This window comes from Equus przewalskii, chromosome 7 (assembly GCF_037783145.1).
Source record: "Equus przewalskii isolate Varuska chromosome 7, EquPr2, whole genome shotgun sequence".
NCBI lineage: Eukaryota > Metazoa > Chordata > Mammalia > Perissodactyla > Equidae > Equus > Equus przewalskii.
Window position 1 is genome coordinate 48,358,870 of NC_091837.1, and position 14,050 is coordinate 48,372,919.

The 14,050-nt window shown below is 37.3% G+C and overlaps 1 long non-coding RNA gene across 1 annotated transcript in view; it reads left to right on the top strand.

Annotated features, from left to right (window-relative positions):
* Positions 1-4,252: 4,252 nt before the first annotated feature.
* LOC139084516 (uncharacterized) overlaps positions 4,253-14,050 on the top strand; it is a 41,938-nt gene continuing 32,140 nt past the window's right edge. The window contains exon 1 of the long non-coding RNA XR_011541954.1: positions 4,253-4,364. This is a non-coding gene — a long non-coding RNA (uncharacterized lncRNA). The remainder of the gene's footprint in view (positions 4,365-14,050) is intronic.

Genomic DNA, 14,050 nt, shown 5'->3' on the forward strand with positions numbered 1-14,050 from the left:
AGGTCGGGGAGGGGACGCTGTGAGCCATGAGGATAGTCTTGGACACAAATGTTAGGGGCTGCGGGAGTGTCTGGGTGACCAGCCGCCAATTGTACTGGATTGATTTTATTTGCCTGTTACTTTGCCAGCTGGCTCCAGACCAGAGGAAGCAAATGAGGCTTTAGCCGTTGTTTGGGGTTCTGATCTCAGGGCTACATTAAAGAGATGTGGACGTTTGGGAGGAAGTGACCCTGTGAGATCCTGGGTGAATCTTCATTTCCATATTCCAGGGTCAAATTGAAAAAAGGCCAGGTATAGAAAGGTTTTGTTTTAGGAAATGCCCGAAGGACCTTCCTGGTAGAGCTCCACCTACTTCTCCAGCCTCATTTCCACTCCTTCCACCCAACCCCACCTCCCCCTGCCCCACACACACTTTTCGCTCGAGGAAGTTGGAGGATCGACTTTCAGTTTCTCTTCCCTGCTCTTTACTCTCCGTCTTTCTCATCCAGTTCAAATCTCATTGTCTCTTGGGTTCTTTTCTGGTTTTCCTAATCTGAATTAGTTTACCCTTTCTAGGTCTCCCTTAGCATCCCTCATATCGTTTATTACATGAGATGCTAGAATAATTAATTTATTAATCTTTCCTACTGGACCAAAAAGTATTGGAAGGTAGAAATTCTCTCTTTATATTCCCTTCTGGTACATGGTCCTGATTTGGTCAATGTTTGGTGAGAAGATGGCATTCTTATGTTAGACACTTGTTTGTGGTACAGACCTGGGCCATGGACCTGTGGTCATGGTGACAGAGTGTGCGTGATGGATGCAGTAGAAGGAACTTGTATGAAGCTGCAGGGCTTCATGCACAGCATTTTTTAAAAACCAAAGTGGCCTCAACTGATTTTTTAAAATTTCAGTTGCTATGGTATATTCTTTTGAGGAGGTGAAACCAGGGGTGCAAGATGAGCAGCAAGATAGCCGTACATATTCCTAGCACAGGAAACTTGGCCATCTTGGAGATGCCAGCAGGAATTCCACCCACTACAACTGCTCCATACTGAATGCACATATGCCAACCAATCAAATTTTTTCTTGGGAAGAATAAAGGAAAGTCAAAGATCAGAGATAATAATGCCCTGAAATATTCCATGTGGAATATTGGATTGCAGTTGGAAGTGATGTGTGTCACTTTTCTGCCAAAGCATAGAAAAATAGGCATGAATTCTCCAAAGACTTGATTCCTTGCTGTGCTGATCATGGGGGACTCATGTTGAGATGGCAGAGCAAGAGGATCAAAGCAGCCTGGATTGCTGAGTCACTGCATGGAGAATAGATGCCTTGGAGAGTTGCCCCAACCCACAGCTGAGTTTGCATGAGTGAAATTTAAATGTTTGTGGTCATAAGCCACTGAGCTTTGGGGTGGCAAATGACCTATCCAGACTAGAGCAGGCAAGTTGTTCTAAAACTTTCTTGCATACTTATGAAGTAGCACTACTCAGTGCCAGAAACACTGAGAGGATTGTGATGTCATCCATTGGTCTACTGTCTCTTCTTCATGGTAACCAATATGCACCTTACTTTGAGGGCCCAAGGAACCTGGTAGGCTGACAGGCTCAGAGAGAATTCAGTGAGTGTGTTATGGAAAATTCAAGGGAAATGCAGTGACATATGGGCTATAAACATCTGTGCACATTCCTTACACAAATTCTTGAATTACAGCCTCGCAAATCAGTCATCAGATGGCAGAGACGGAGATAATGGAGGGTAGTAATAGGATCAGATATTTAACCCTTTTGGATTTCCCATCATAGGCCTTTTAAAGGCCCCATCCTCGACATCATTATTTGACCTCTTACATGGGATCATTACTTAATACTTCTTAAATACTTAATAATTACAAACTCTTATTTGGTGCAGAGCTGTTTTCTCAGCCAGGCTCCTGAATATATCCATTCTGTATGGACATTGGTCAGCATTCATGGGCCACTATTTACTGATTCAAATGCCAGACCTCCAAATAGAGTGTGTTCAATAGAGTTCGAATGAACAAATTCATTGCACTCCTATCTTAGCTCACCTTAGATCTTAAAAACACAGAATTCACTAGCCTGAGCTAGAAAAAGTAATTATCTTTAAGTAAAAACAGCTACCTGGTTGTCTACAGCAGGCTCCATCAGAAATATTCTAGAATTTCTTTTCATCAGAAATAAGTAATTATTATATAGAGCTAGAAGGGAAAAAGAGTTTGATTTGCAAACAACCTTAAAACACACAGCTCTCTCTCTCTTCTCTAACTCTCTGTAAGCACCGTGAGGCATTTCCTATTAAAAATTTCAGCTCTGCTTCTTATCACCTTTGCCCTCTTCTCTGCTCTGACTTTAAATTCAGGAGATGGTTTCCCTGGGGAGCATAGATCCTAGTGCCATGTGATATGGCCTAAAGGGTAGTATGACAAAGCAAAACAAAAGGAGATGCTAACCTTGCTTTCTCCCATCCAGGGGCACCCCCCCCCCCCCCCCCCCCCCCCCCACTGAATGCCAGGGCCTTGTAGTGAGTGAGGCTGAACAATCTCGGTGAGACTGATTCTGAACTGGAAAGGGAACATGGAGTTAGCAAAATTTCTGGTATTTGAAAGGGACTGGTGAATAATGGACGCTTTTAAATGGTTTTTGCTATTTTTATTGTTTTTTACTACAGAATTAATACTTGCTCATTATGGAAAAGTAAAAAACATATAGAAAATTGAAAAGAGAGAAAAATCATTTTTCAATCTAACCACATAGATACTGCTATTAAAACGTTGGCTTGAAACCTTTCTCTCCGAGTGTGTTTGTGTGTGTATCTGTGTATGTGTGTCTGTGAATTCATGTGTATTCAAGTATAATTATCTATAATTATATATTATTAGTATTATCTTCATAACTTAATATTAACTATTTTAACAAATCAGAATTTCCATTCTGGAGGCAACTATATAAAGAAAAACAATAAATACAATACAATTAGGAAAATATCTTAATATATTGCTCAAAGTTGGACAGTGTGACACCAAACTCATGATTGACAAGAGACAAGTAGACCAAAGAGATGGCCAAAGTGCAGATATTCAGAGATTAGAGATGGAGCTGTAAAAGTGGCAGAGGGACATTTTGAGACATTTTAGGAAAATCTAACATTCATTTGGATTTTTCTTTTCTGTGGAATTGAAGTGTCATTCTTCCTGCGATTTCCTCAAATCTCCAGTGACTTCAGGGATGCTTTCTGGAAGACATCAGGGAAAGATGCTCTGTCCCACATCCAGGGGGATGTGCTGGGACATAAAGCCGGGGTAGCACAGAGAAGGACAAGATTGCACACTGACCTGCTTCAGCAACAGCACGAGCTCAGAGCCAAAAAGAATGAAGAAAACAGGAAGCTGTCACCCCCTGTTTCATGAAGTCCTGGACCTGGGGAAGAGCATCTCTAGAGAGAAAAGGAGAAAGGGAGAGAACCTGGAATGGGTTTGGAGTGAACTTAATGTGAATTCCAAAGGGTAGGGTGGCTTGGCCTTCACCTAGATTACATGCAGATCCTTTTAAAAGTGGTATGTTATTTCACACGCTACAGATTTTCACGTAACAAATATTTCAAGGCCATCCATGAAAATTGATACCCATAATCATCATGTTAATGTGGCTGTGAGAGGGATTGGCTATGTAATTATGATAGATGTTACTAGTATTCATCAATACCTGGTTCTCTCTCCTGGATATATGGAAGACCCCACTTCTCACCCCCTTGCAGTTGGGCATGGCCATGTGACTAATTGTGAGCAGAAGCGACCAATGCTCCTTCTTGGCTGAAGGAGCAAAAAGACCACATGTGAATCTCCAGTTTCCCGCTGTACCGTCTTAGTAATCATGGAAGAGGCCTTGCGTTGAGATGATAGCGCCACAAGATGAGAGTGGTTTGGACTGCTCAATCATCACATGGAGGACAGCTGCCTGTAATGTCATCCAGACTTTATGTGGGCAGGAAACACATTTTTGTTGGTCAAGCCACTGAGATGTTTGGTGTTACTGCAGCATTAGTAAGCCTACCCTGACTAATATGTTGGTCACCAAATCCATTTCCTCCTTTTGCTGGGTACTCAGCCAGATTCCTTTCCCAGCCTTCCTCAACTTTGTGACTGAATTTTAGCCCATAGATTGTGAACAGAAGCTATGCACGTTACTTTGGAGATGAGATGAGTAAGAAGTGGGTACACCTTCTCTCCCCTTTATGTCTTCCTGCTGAGGGCCATGAAGCCTAGGAGAGGAAGGAACCCCAAGTTTAAAAGGATATGGATCCTTGAAATACTTCTTGGAGGACAGCTGCCTGCCATTCTGAAATGTTTGCGCCAGCTTCATGTGAGTAGGAATAAATTTTTATCATGCTCAATCCATTGCAATTTTTGGTGTTGCTTACAGGAGCAGCTAGCATTACCTTAACTTTTAAAGAAATTGGTACTTTGAAGTGGAGTGCTTCCATAACCAAAACCTAAAGTGTATGTCATCTGACTTAGTGGTGAAATGGCAGACAGCAAGAAAACTAGCAGTCTAGAAGCCTCAGTAGTACTCCATTACGCATTGGCAAAACATTTGGTAAGACTGTTGCCTGCAATAACTTGGAAGGCTAACCATGTCCATACCAAGACTGTTAACTCAGGGAAATTGTTGGAAAGAGTCAGTATGAGTATGTGGTGGCTATCATAATCTGATTTTAACCAGATTTTATAAGAAAAAGATATGCTGCAGCTAGAACTGGCTCTTTTTCAAGCAGAGATGAAAGACACTCCTGAGAGTTCATTTTGGACTTAATGGGCAAGAGAATTAAATTTCTATCATGTGGACATTTTTGGTTTTGTTTTTAAAACAGATATCCTTAATTTAATATGGCTATATAGTATTTTATTGTAGGAATATATCACAATTTGTTTAAAGGAACCCCTGTTATGAACAGTTGGCATGTTTCCAGTTGTTTTGCGATGTAAAAAGCCCCACTTTAATCATCCTGATACTAAGTTTTGTCCATTTGTCTGATTATTTTATTACAATTTATTCTTGTAATTGAAAATGTAGGGGTAAAGAATATGGATATTTTAAATTTGATGTATTTTGCTTGTGTCCAAACTAAATATACATCATTTTGAAATCCCACCAGCATAGCCTCATCAAAGGCATTATCAGTATTTTCATCTTTAACATAAATGAGCAAAAAGTATGATGTCTCATTGTTTTCATTGTTTTCCTCATTGTTTTCCTCATTGTTAGTGAGGTCTAACATAATGTCATACGTTTGTTTACTCATTTATGTGGACTTCTCCCTTGAGATTTCTGTTTTATTTATAAGGACTCAGTTTAGTTTGCGACTCTTCTGCTTTCTGCCTGTTTTTCCAGTCTAGGTATAAATAGCACTCAATTTCACTCCCAAAGTACCCTGGTTTGGACAATAGATTATATGGTCACCCTAGATATAACCCCTTAGTGTGAGAACATGTTGCTATTTTCCCTCAGGTTATCATTTGTCAAATTTAAAGTTTGATTAAATTTTTGTTATACATTTTGCCCATTTTTTTCTTTATGATTTCCAGCTTCAGTATCATGTTTTGAAAAATTTTCCCCATTCTAAGGGATAGAAATAGCCACTAGGTTTTCTTCTATTAGTTTACTATTTCATTATTTACATGGCAGTACAACGTTCCTCCCTCACCTTCTTCAGACTTTACTTAAAAGTCACCATTTCCATTGAAATTGTACCCCACGCCCAGCAACTGGGGAAACACTAACTCTCTGCTCTGTTTTCCTCCATAGCGCTTGTCACTGTGTAACCTACTACATATCTCACTTACTTAATTGTCTTATTGTCCCCTCCAACCTCCATTAGGATGTAAGCTCCACGAGGGTGGGAATTTTTGTCTTTTTTGTTAACTGTTTTATCTCTAGGAGCTAGAACAGGCTTGGCATCTTGTAAGTGTCCAACAAAACACTTGTTGAATGAATGAAATTAAATCTTCAACCCACCTGAAATTTATTTTGTAGTAAGATATAAAGTAAGTACTCAGCTTACTCTGTCCTTTCCCTTACTGAATTAAAATCCCCCTTAGCATATACTGAATCTGTATATCAGCACTATATGTTCTGTTACATTAATTAGTCTCTATTCTTTCACCAGCATCACATTTAAATATATATATATAGCATTAATCTACATTGTAATGTCTTATAGGACAAATTCTTCAATAACCTTGTTTATTCTTTAGTTTTTCTTATATTTGTTCTCAAATATTTACTCTTAAATATAAAACTTAGAATATTTGTCATGTTCTCATAGATACCAAATTAGGGAAGGGGATTGGGAGAGTGTTTAAATTATAGATTGATGTAATGAAGATTTATATCTCAAAGTCCTGAGATCTCTTGCCTAAGATAAGATGTGAATCTCTATTTTTCAAGTTTCTTTGTATTAGTTATGGGAACACTAGCTGCTGAAACAGATAACTTCTGAATACAATGGCTTAACACAAAAAGTCCAATCAGGGTTCAAGGGACTACATTCTACTTCATAATTTAGGGGTCAAACCTTCTTCTGTGTTTTTATCCTGGCTCTCCCCTCCCATGCTTTAGAAACATTTGCCAGCAGATGGGGAAAAAAGGTGAATAAAGTGTACCTGTTTCTTAACTACTCCAGCCCAAAATAGACACATATTTCCACCTTAGGTCCTCACCGATGTTCAAAAGAAATAAAAGAAAAAAAATCAGAGGAGTTAGATCTGGAAAAAAAAAGACAAAGCAGATATTATTTTTACATGATAGGATCTTCTATATAGAAAAAAAATAATCCATAGACTTTACAAGTACAGGTTGCTTGATTTGAGATCAATTTATAAGAATCAGTAGCATTTTTTCCTACATCAGTAATAATTAAATAGAAAAAATACCAGAAATTAGCTTTCATAATAGTAAAAACAAAACCAAACAAAACCAAAGAACCTACAAAACTCTACTGAACATAAGAATACCAGCAAATACTTAAGATCTCTATGGGGATGTTCTTCTTTCTTTAAATGAGGATTACTGCCTTTTAATTGGAGTGTTTAGCCAATTTACATTTAATGAAGTCATCAGTATGCTGTTTGTTTTCCATTTGGCCAATGTGTCATTGTTCCTTTCTTTTCCTGCTTTCCCTGCCCTCTTTGAATTGATTATTTTAGGATTCATTTTATCTCCACCATTGACTTGCTAGCTGTATGTCACTGTTTTATTTTTTTAGTGTTTGTTCTAGGTTTTACAGTATACATCTTTAAGGTATCATACTCTATCCTTAAATAATATTATACTGCAGGTGTGCTTTCATTTTCATCTTCCCATCCTTGTGTTATTGTTTTCATACAATTTATTTCTCTGTATGTTATAAATCTTACAGTTCTTTTTTTTTTTACTAAAAAAAGTAATCATTTATTAATGCTTGTGGATTGTGGGTTCATAGGTCAGCAGGGTAGTACTTCTGATCTGGGCTGGGCCTGGCTTGTCTCAGACGGGCTCATTTTTGCAGCTGTTGTTAGCTAAAGGGGCAGCTGGGATCAGCAGGGAGTCTGGATGATCGAGGATGGCTTCAGCTTGGATGACTTGTCTCTGTTCCACATGGTCTCTCATCCCCCAGTAGGTGAACCTAGGTTTAGTGTTCTCCTGGCAGAAGTAACATTCCAAGAGGCAAAGGAGAAATGTTCAAGGACTCTGGGGGCCTAGGCTTGTAACTGGCACACTGTCAATTCTGCTGAATTCTGCTGGTCAAAGCATGTACCAGAGTAGGAAAACAAACTCCACTTCCTGGTGGTACAAGCTCCAAAGATACATTGCAAAGGGAAGGATGAAAAACTGAGGCGATTTTTACGCTCAATCTGCTACAACTCCTTTAAATTTCTATATACAAACATAAATATTTATGTGTAGATACAGATGTATTTTAAAATACAAATTGAATAACAAAATATAGAAATTAATGTACACAAAATATATGTATATGTGCCTGTGTTTTTATATTTAAACATGTATTAAACATTATATAAAATATAATACAGTAAAAATATGTAATTATAAAATGTGTAATAAGTATGATGTATAATATAATTATTATAATTTTGAATTTATTTCACACTGTACCAGAACTACTCTTTATTTTATTAAATAATGTTTGAAAATACTATTCCAGTGGTACAAAATATCTAATTGTGTAGATAAACAGAACTTTTTTTAACTGTATATGAGTCACCTTTATTTATTTCATTCAGGTTTAAAACATGTTCACTGTTTTAATTCTACATTATAGCAAAAAAAAAAACAGTGAACAATAAATTCTCTTCAAAATAGAATTATATAATTTTGTAACAGTGATAAAAAACTAAGTGCAATGATCAAAAATAATTTTTAAAAAATATGAAATATTAAATAAAGAATTTCATTGGTATTATTTTTTATCTGAAAAGTCAATCATCTTTAGAAGAAAGTAAAAAACAAGAAAAAATATTTCCTATTTCCCACTAATGTAACCTCTTCAGTTCTTTATTCCCTTATGTAGATCCAAGTTTCCATCTGGGGTCTTTTATCTCCACCTAACGATCTTCCTTTAACATTTCTTGTAGTGTAGCTCTCCTTAATAATTCTCTCAGCTTATGTTTATCTGAAAATATCTTTATTTCACCTTCATTTTCAAAGAATAGTTTTGCTAGATAAAGAATTCTGGGTTTATAAAATTTTTCTTTAGTCCTTTAAATATGCCATTTCACTGTCTTCTAATGGATTCTTTTTGATGCAAAGTCTATGTTTTGTTTTGCTTTTTTGCTAAGGAAGATTCACGCTGAGCTAACATCATTGCCAATCTTCCTCTTTTTTTACATGAGCTGCTGCCACAGCATGGCCACTGACAGATGAGTGGTGTGGTTCCATGCCCGGGAACTGAACCCAGGCTGCCGAAGTGGAGTGTGCCAAACATTAAGAACTAGGCCATCGGGGCCGGCCCTGGTTTTCTTATGTATGTCCCTGTCTATGTAGGTATCTTTTTTTTCTTTTACTGGATATGCTGAAACTTTTCTTTATATCACTGAGTTTTCAGAAATTTGTTTATGATGTGTCTTTATGTTTTAAAAAAGTATTATACTGCTTAGGTTTCCTTGAATCTCTTGGTTGTTTGAAGTTATACTTTTTATTAGATTTGAAATTTTTCTCAGCCATTATTTCTTCAAATATATTTTCTGTTCTTTTCTCATTCCCCTTCTTCTGGGACTCCAATTTCTTGTGTATTATGCCACTTGATAGAGTCCCACAGGTCACTGAGGCTTTATTCACATTTGTCAGTCTTTTTTCTCTATATTTCATTTTGCATAGTTTCCATTGCTATGTTTTAAGTTCACTGATCTGTTATTATGTTGTGTCGATAATTTCCATTTACTGAAATTTTCCTTTCACATGTTGTATTTTTAATCTCTAGAATTTTTATTTGTTTTTTCCCCATTTGTTCCATTTCTTTCTTCATTATGCAATGCTTTTTTTTTTTTTTTTTTTGCTGAGGATGATTAGCCCTGGGCTAACATCTATGCCAATCTTCCTCAACTTTACATATGGGTTACCAGCACAGCATGGCTGACAAGTGGTGTAGGTCTGTTCCTGGGATCTGAAACTGCGAACCTGGGCTGCTAAAGTGGAGGGCACTGAACTTAACCACTACACCACCAGGCCGACCCCATAATGCTTTTTTTTAAGTCCTCAAACACGTTTTTAATTTTGATTTAAAATCCTTTCCTGACATTTCCATCAACTCTGTCATTTGTAGATTTGTTCCTATGATTGATATTTTTCTCCTCATTATGGATTACAATTTCCTCCTCCATCTCATATCTTGTACTTTTTGATTAGATGACATATTATGAATAATATTGTTATTGAGTACTTGGATTTTTTTGTTCTGTTTTTAAAGAGGGTTTAAATTTTGTTGGAGAGATAGTTAAGTTTCTTGGCTTAATCCTTTGAGATTTGTTTTTAAGTTGCATAAGAGCAGGTCTACAGTAGCTTTTGTGATTTGTTTTATGCTTTCTTTACTTCTTTAGCTTTTACTATATATTTTGTTTATTTCTCTCTTCATTCATGGCTTTACTGAGAAAAATTTAAATGTGTAGAAAAGTTGAGAGAATAGTACAATGAACAACCATACATTCACTGCCTAGATACACCAATTATTTGAATTTTGCCATGTTTGATTAATCTATAATACTTTGTATTTATTTAATGTGTTCTTACTATTTAGAATGTGTATATTTTGTGTTTTTGTGTACTTTGTATTTTTTGTTACTTTTATGTCTTGATATACTTGCTCAAATCTATCAAAATTGCCATATTTTTTCATCTATTCCCTGAAAAAAATGGGAAAAATGCAGAAATTTACACACGTGCATTTTTCTTCTTGCCACTGACTTCCTTCACTTCCTGATGTGTGTATGTATATGTGCAGGTGTGTGTGTGTTCTGTTTGCTGTGAAGTTCTTATCCATATCCATTATATTCAAATTATTAATTTATATCATACATATAGATAAATATCTCTCTATATCTATATGTATCTGTATATCTAGAGATTTAATACTTAAAATTTAGCATTTAATTTTTGTTTTGTAATCACAGTGATCACACTTACTTAAACTTAGATTCATATTTACAACAGGATCTATCATCTATCAGGATTCCAAAGGAGCCCATGGATTAATTCCTATAGATTTCTAAATAACCTGAAATATTATGTACACTTCTATTGTATATGTATGTACATTCTTTTCTGAGAAGGTCCTTGTTTTCCTCAGAATCTCCCAGGGTTTAAGAAGAAAAGAATTACTTGATCCATATTCGCTAAGAGTTCTTTAATACCACAACTTCCCTATTCTCTTTGGTTCATCTTTTCTGTTGTTGGGATACTACTGCAACTGACCTTTTCCATGAATTGTTCATTGGTGATCTACGTCCCAAATTCTTGCTCTTTCGAGTATGCATATCTTTTACCTTTACAAAAATAATAGCTTGACTATTTATGGAATACTTGGCTACAAATTTTCCTCCTTAAGATTCTCTAGTACTGCTAATGTGAATTCTGGACTTGATGATTTCTATTGTTGGTTACATGTTTCCTCTAGCTAAACGTTTGGAATAACAGATGGCATTTGCCGAGTACATTATACGGCAGGCAACAGACTAAGTACTTTGGCGTGGATTTTCACACACCACCGTGGGATAATCTTCTAAACTGTATACTGTCTGTCCAACATTTGAGCACGCAGTTTGAACCCAGATGATGTGACTGCAGTCTGCAGCAGTACTATACTGATTTGAAGGATTGTTTTTCTTTTTGTCCTTAAAGTTTTGTACCTTTGCTCAAATGAAAAAGAGAAAAAATTTTATCCATTTTACCTGCTATAGTGAGCCTTTGCAAACTGCATATGCCTCTTTTTGTGTTTTTGTTTATCATTGTTGACTTCTTCGGGCCCACAAACTATCTGTTGAGTCTTCATTATTGGATTTCCACAGCTATCATCTTTGCTCTAATTATTTTCTTTCCTTTGTCCTTCTCTCTTCATTCTGAGTGATTTTCTCAAGATGATTCTCTACTCATTCAATTTTTCTAGCATCAATTCTGTTGTGATACTTTTACTATAGTTTTAGTTCTATAATAACATTATTTTTCTCCTTGGTTTTTTACTTACCTGTCCAGGTCCCTTTTCATTTTGTTATCTTCTCCCATTTCTTGTTTGATAAGTTCACTTTTCCTTTCCTTTTCTTAGGAGCATGATGGAGTTGTATACTTTTTGTGTGTGTCTTCTGCTGTAAAATTTACTTCAAATTACGTTTTTTTATCTCTCATATTTTTTTTGCATATTAGGTTCATTTTCTCCCTTTTCATTGTATAATTTTTCTAGGTCGAAAGCGTCTGTTTTTATTCTGTGTTCTTGCCTTTGAGTGGAGATTCGTCCTTGGAGCTCTGAAGTTACCATCAACAGAGAGAGGCTGAATCTCCTAAATCCTCATTCCATAAGATATAAGATGGGGGGCTGGATGTTGTAGATTAAAGTGTCACTTCATTTTCCTGAGGAAGTAGAGAAGGAGCTAAGATACATGGACAACTTTGTGTATTGAATTTTGATAGACATAAATAGAAACTCCTTCAATGGGGCCAGCACTTGGAGGTAAGAGGGGGCCCTGAGGTTTCTGTTTGTTTACCAACTATAGTGTGAGTGGGAACTTGGTTATCCTGAGACCTAGCACCTAAGCATGTTGTTTGGTTGGTCAGATATTTTCTCAACTCAATGACTAACGTTTGTTGCTGCTGATCTATGGTTGTAATGTTGTTTCCTAGAAGATTCTCTCAAATTTTTCATCTTTATTAATCTTGCTTCTAGATCATTCTCTCAAGCTTGAAAAAAACCACGTGGAGCCAGTGAACACTGAGGTTCCATCAGATTGGTACCCTCTGTTGATCCATAGGGAGAGAATGGACTCTTGGTAATGTGGTCCCATCTTTTCCGTAGCCCACTCCCGTCTCTGTTCCCATCTTTCCAAGTTGAGAAACATTATCAGGAACTGACAGAATTGTCTCTACCCACTTCCCTTAATTTTCAGCCATTCTCACAAGTACAGGAATTACATATTGACTCCTGGAATCCTTTTTGAATTTGACATGGAATTTTCCTTTATATTGTAGCATATCTGATAGGTATTTCTCAAATCTTGGGAAATGCTTACATTTTAGAGGCAAATGGATGTGATTGATGGGGACTGATCAGAAAGATTGGAGAATGAGATCAGAGAAGATGAGCAAAGCAAGTATTTTGAGAGGATAGTGTGGTTATTAATATTAAATGCTGCAGAGATAGCCTATAGAATGGGAACTGAGAGGAGCCCATAGGATTTACACAACAGGGAGGCCACTGATGTAGGTGGAATAGAGGAGGAAGCTTCAGTGGCATGTCTGGGGCAGGGAAGAGATTGCCGGAGGTTACTAAATATGTGAAATACGTGTGAAAGGAACATGTGGCAGGAGAGATAGTCAATGATCTCTCTAGTCATCATTTCCTTTCTCATAACATAAGAAGCTGGACCTGAAGTCTCCAAGGTCCCTGCTGCTGTATGGGGCAGCCAAGGCGAAGTAAGAGCTCACTCTCCTTGATGTAAACTACCCGGGAACTTCTCCATCAAATCTATAGAAAGAACACCAACTATGAAGAACTCTTGCTGAAAAAAAATGGAAACAGACTCCAATGAGCCTTTAGATCTAACTTCCAGTGCACAGGAAATAGCGGGCAGCGGGGACCAGTTAAGACATCAACAAGAAAACAATGGGTCAAGTCTAGAATGTGGGACATTTTGCAGGACAAGTCAATGGCATCAAAAATAAGAACACCCCAGGTGAGTTCCCAGCAGCCACAGTGGGCCATTCCTGCCCATGCTGGCAGTGTCCACCAGGGTCACTGGAGCTCTTTGCGTCTCGGTCTCAGGCCTTCTTCTGGTATCACAGGAGCCCATTCAGCCTGTGAGCAAGGCAGTCCAGAAGTAACCAATGAGGCATGAGAGTCTGGGGAGACCTCTGGGAAGGCAACTCTGCGATGCATGCTACGCAGTTCCCTCAAGCATCCCCTGCAGAATTAACCCCTAGGCCAGCGAGAACCTGCTCACCACTGCATCTTCTCTTGACCTTTCCCATCTTGCTTTTCCTATTCTCTCATTCTTGCTTCCTCCCATCACCTCCCCTCAAAATACCTGCACCGAAGTCCTTATCATAATGTCTGCTTTTGGGGAAATCCCCCCCCAAGCACAAGGGGACTATTTGAGAATAAAAGAGTAAACTTAGGAGACAAAACACCCAAATGCATCATGTGGACATTGATTAGATCTGGATTTGAACAAACCAGCTGTAAAATGATGTATTTGAGATAATCCAGGAAATTCGAATACAGACTTGGCATTAGATGATATTAAGGTATTATTGTTAATTTCATTAGTTGTGAAAATAACATTATATTT